The sequence below is a fragment of the Alosa alosa genome, chromosome 21, assembly GCF_017589495.1.
Source record: "Alosa alosa isolate M-15738 ecotype Scorff River chromosome 21, AALO_Geno_1.1, whole genome shotgun sequence".
Taxonomy (NCBI): Eukaryota; Metazoa; Chordata; class Actinopteri; order Clupeiformes; family Clupeidae; genus Alosa; species Alosa alosa.
The window spans coordinates 14,178,612-14,183,611 of NC_063209.1; the positions used below are offsets into that span (position 1 = coordinate 14,178,612).

Consider the following 5,000-nt stretch of genomic DNA (forward strand, 5'->3'; position numbering starts at 1 on the left):
CTTCCGTTGTGTGTGTTACTGAGGTATTTTTAAGCTCAGGTGTTAATTGCTTCTCTTTTCCTCTCCTGCTTGGTCTCATTTAACATTAATGCTCCATTCATCATTACCCCGACTTCATTAGAGCTCTCTCCCTTTGTATGTAAGTGTGTGTGTGCGTGTGGACGTGTGTGTGTGTGTACACATCTATGACTGTGTGTGTGTGTGTGTGTGTGTGTGTGTGTGTGTGTGTTTTTAAAAATAAAAGAAGCGCACCTGTTTGAGTGATGGCCCTAAATGAACACTCACTCAGTGGGCCATATGGGCTCAGTCTAGACACAAATTAGCATGCTGACGTGGTCAGGTGATTTAAGGAGCACTCTGTGGACACTGTAGGGTCAGCCAGGATAGAGACTCTTTCATGCTCAACACACACACACACACACACACACACACTCTCATGCTCAACATCTCTCCTGTCTTTGTTTGTTGTCCACTGCGATCTCTTCCTCACACACATACAGAAATACACAAACGTGCCCAGATGTAGGTACTGTAGACATGCACTATGCAGAAACATGCAAACTTTCTCTCAGTCATTCATACACACACACACACACACACACACACACAACCTTCTCCACCCACAACCTTCCAATTCCCTGGGTAGTAAACTCCCTTGCAGTCTCTCTGTTTGTCCTGAGGTGTGTGTGTGTGTGTGTGTGTGTGTGTGTGTGTGTGTGTGTGTGTGTGTGTGTGTGTTTGGGTTGCGTGACAGAACAAGAGCCTGAGAAGAGAGTAAACACTGTGACGTCTTCTCAGAGACAATAGGCAGTACGCCGCATGCTCACTGTGTACAGCTACCTCACTTCCTGTGTCTCTCCCAGATGAATAGAGCGCGCTGACTGGGCCCGGCAAAGACCACATTGCCAAGGCGATGATGGTCTGTAGGACAGGAGTTGTTTATTTTTGGCAGGCATTTTTGCCTTAAAGTAGATCATACAGCAGAAATAGAGATCAACATCACAACTAACACACAAAATGCTCTCTCTTGCAGTTGCTGTTGAGTTATTTTACCTCCTCTCTCTTATTCTCTCTCTTTCTCTTTCTCTCTCCCTCCCTCTCCTCTCTCTCTCTCCCTTTCCTTTCTCCCTTGGCTAGGCTATGGGGCACACAGGCAATTTATGCCTGTGCTTTAATTTATGCTAACTGAATTAACATTAACGTCATGTCTGGATTGAGCGTGGATTGGATGGCTAAGGAACTCTGGTAACTAACAACCTACCAAGAGAACGAGCGGCAGATCTCCAGCTTCTGTGCTCAGAGAAATGAGAATACTTGCAACTTCAGGCTGCTCTGTCTTTCAGAGCTACACTACCGTTCAAAGGTTTGGGGTCATCCAGACAATTTCATGTTTTCAATGCTCCCACAACAGCTCAATAGGGTTGAGATCTGATGACTGCGCTGGACACTCCATTACAGACAGAATACCAGCTGACTGCTTCTTCCCTAAGTTCTTGCACAGTTTGGAGGTGTGATTTGGGTCATTGTCCTGTTGTAGGTGGAAATTGGCTCCAATTATGGCAGGATGTTGCAAAATGGAGTGATGGCCTTATTCAAATCCCTTTTACCTTGCACAAACGTCCCACTTTACCAGCACCAAAGCAGCCCCAGACCACCGCATTACCTGCACCATGCTTGACAGATGGCGTCAGGCACTCCTCCAACATCGTTTCACTTGTTCTGCGTCTCACAAATGTTCTTCTGTGTGATCCACACACCCTTTAAACTTACATTCATCTATCCATAACACTTTTTCCCAATCTTCCTCTGTCCAATGTCTGTGTTCTTTTGCCCATCTTAATCTTTTCCTTTCATTGGCCAGTCTTACATATGACTTTTTCTTTGCCACTCTGCCTACAGTACGTAGGCCTCTCACTCGTAGGCCAGCATCCCGGAGTCGACACAGTCGATCTGCGTTTTGCGGATACCATTTAATGAAGCTGCCAGTTGAGGACCTATGAGGCGTCTATATCTCAGACTAGAGACTCTAATGTACTTGTTATAGTTGTGCTATTCTGCCTGTTTGTGCTGTGAACATCTTTTGTTTTGTGTGTTAATGTTTTGGAGCGCTTTGGGTTGCACTCTATGCATATTAAATGGGCTATATAAATATAGTTACCTTACCTTACCTTACCTTACCTTACATTTCCTTGTCTATGTGAGGTAAGATTCTGCCCCCTTACCTTACCTTACCTTTCCTTGTCTATGTGAGGTAAGATTTTGCCCCCTTACCTTACCTTACCTTTCATTATCTATGTGAGGTAGTGATTCTGCCCCCTACCTCTAGAGTGCTGCCCTGTGTGTTGTCGTTCATGACTGGATCCCTAACGGCTCCCCTGATAGAGCCGTGTGGTTGCCTGTTTCTCCGCTGTGACCTCTGACCCCGCAGCTTACTCAGCCAGCCAATGAAACTTTAATGCGGCCATCTTAAGTGGCTCAGCACTCCCCTGCGACTGGGGGTGTGTACCAGCCAACTGCTAGGGTCAGCTCCCAAAGCATCTGTGTGCGTGTGCGTGTGCGTGTGTGTGTGTGCTTCTGTGTCCGGAGGGAAGAGCAGCAGAATGCAGAGTAGTCACTGTACTGTAGTCTTACTTAGTGTACTGTATAATCAGAAATGTTTTATTTGACACTGTTTATACAAGTTTGATTGTAAGTTTTTCTGACATTCATCTGTGTGTGTGTGTGTGTGTGTGTGTGTGTGTGTGTGTGTGTGCGTGTGTGCGTGCGTGCGCACTGTGCATGTGTGCGTGCGTGTGTGTGTTTGTAATATCTGTCAAATAATTTGTTTCATTTTTCTCTTTCACCACACCTGGTGGGAACCACCTTGCATGTAACGTCAGGTTGCCATGAAACACACACACACACACACACACACACACACACACACACACACACACATCCTCACTGAGAGAGAGGATTGATAATCCCAGATCCCAGAGTAATCTGTGGCCCGGGAAAGGGTATTACTGCTGTTTGCTCAGCCCTAAACAGTCCCTACTTAAGCATCACTGCCAGACAGAAGCAGTCAGGCACAGCACAGCTCTCAGGCGGGAGCATTCGATTGCAGATGCAACAGAGCAACATGGTGTAATGACAGAATTCATCCCAGATGTAGGATTTGTTGCTTGAGCAGTGGAAGCATTTGTAGTCTCCATCTCCTTCTAACCACACTCTACACCTTTACACCACCCTTATGGCTAAGTTACACCAGGCCGCGTGGCTGAAGCGTTCGTTCGCGTTCGTCCTGCTGCAAATAATTTGCTTCCACTGTAATCAATGGAATTAGCTACATCAGGCGTGATGGCGGCGTGTCGCTAAAAAAAAAAAAAATAGACCAATCTTCTAAAATGGATTTTTCGGTCGCTTAAGCGAAAGGCGCTTCAGTTCTGGCGCCCTGATGTATTCCCTGTTATTCTCTCCCACTCCACTCTGTATCTGAACACTAAACCAGCCCTGTTGTTGTGTCCACTCTGTCAAAAACACAACTCTGTAAGCACGATTAGTGTGTGTGTGTGTGTGTGTGTGTGTGTGTGTGTGTGTGTGTGCGTGTGTGCGTGCGTGCGCACTGTGCATGTGTGCGTGCGTGTGTGTGTTTGTAATATCTGTCAAATAATTTGTTTCATTTTTCTCTTTCACCACACCTGGTGGGAACCACCTTGCATGTAACGTCAGGTTGCCATGAAACACACACACACACACACACACACACACACACACACACACACACACACACACATCCTCACATACTGAGAGAGAGGGATTGATAATCCCAGATCCCAGAGTAATCTGTGGGCGGAAAGGGCAATTACTGCTGTTTGCTCAGCCCTAACCAGTCCCTACTTAAGCATCACTGCCAGACAGAAGCAGTCGAGCACAGCACAGCTCTCAGGCAGGAGCATTCGATTGCAGATGCAACAGAGCAACATGGTGTAATGACAGAATTCATCCCAGATGTAGGATTTGTTGCTTGAGCAGTGGAAGCTTGTAGTCTCCATCTCCTTCTAACCACACTCTACACCTTACACCACCCTTATGGCTAAGTTACACCAGGCACGTAACTGAAGCGTTCCGTTCGCGTTGCGTCTGCTGCAACAATTTGCTTCCACTGTAATCAATGGAATTAGCTACATCAGACGTGATGGCGGCGTGTACGTTAAAAAAAAAAATAGACCAATCTTCTAAAATGGATTTTACGTGTCGCGAAAGGAACGCTTCAGTTACGCGCCTGATGTAGCTTCCCTGTTATTCTCTCCACTCCTCTGTATCTGAACACTAAACCAGCCCTGTTTATTTGTGTCCTCTGTCAAAAACACAACTCTGTAAGCACGATTATATAAACATGCCTGATCTGCATTGTCCTTTTTCATCTCGTCCTCCACATGGTCACGCTCAGGGAACATAAAAGAGAGAGATTTGGAGAGAGGACAGAGATGGTAAAAAGAGATTTGGAGGCGAGCGAAACAGGATATGATAAAAAAGCTAGGCTTTATTGGCTCGTTTGCAAGCTCATGAATTACTAATTGTTTGCCATTTAACATTCATGTGGATAATTGTTGCCTGAAAATCTTCAAGCATCATTTGGCAGCGTGTGTGTGTGTGTGTGTGTGTGTGTGTGTGTGTGTGTGAAGGCAAACAATCCCTCTGTAACAAGCAGGCAATGTATGCTCTATTAAACAATAGAGGAGAACACAAAAAGAAAATCCTCATCTCTAAGGGAATGTGTCTCTGTGTGTGTGTGTGTGTGTGTGGTGTGCGAATGTGTGTGTGTGTGTGTGTGTTATGTTGCATGCAGGGCTTGCTTTGGTCTTAAATAAGTAATATGTATTATAAATAATTGTTTTTATATGTGTGCTTGTAGATATTGGGTGTGTTTTCGGGTGTGTGTGTTATTTATTACTGAGAGATTGCTGGGATTTACTGAGCGTGTGTGTGTGTGTGTGTGTGTGTGTGTGTGTGTGTGT

At 45.5% G+C, this 5,000-nt stretch overlaps 1 protein-coding gene across 5 annotated transcripts in view; it reads left to right on the forward strand.

Moving 5' to 3' along the window:
- The window catches only part of LOC125286239 (SH2 domain-containing adapter protein F-like), a 125,632-nt gene that overhangs the window by 27,959 nt on the left and 92,673 nt on the right, over positions 1-5,000 (forward strand). The gene's annotated exons all lie outside the window — the stretch shown is intronic.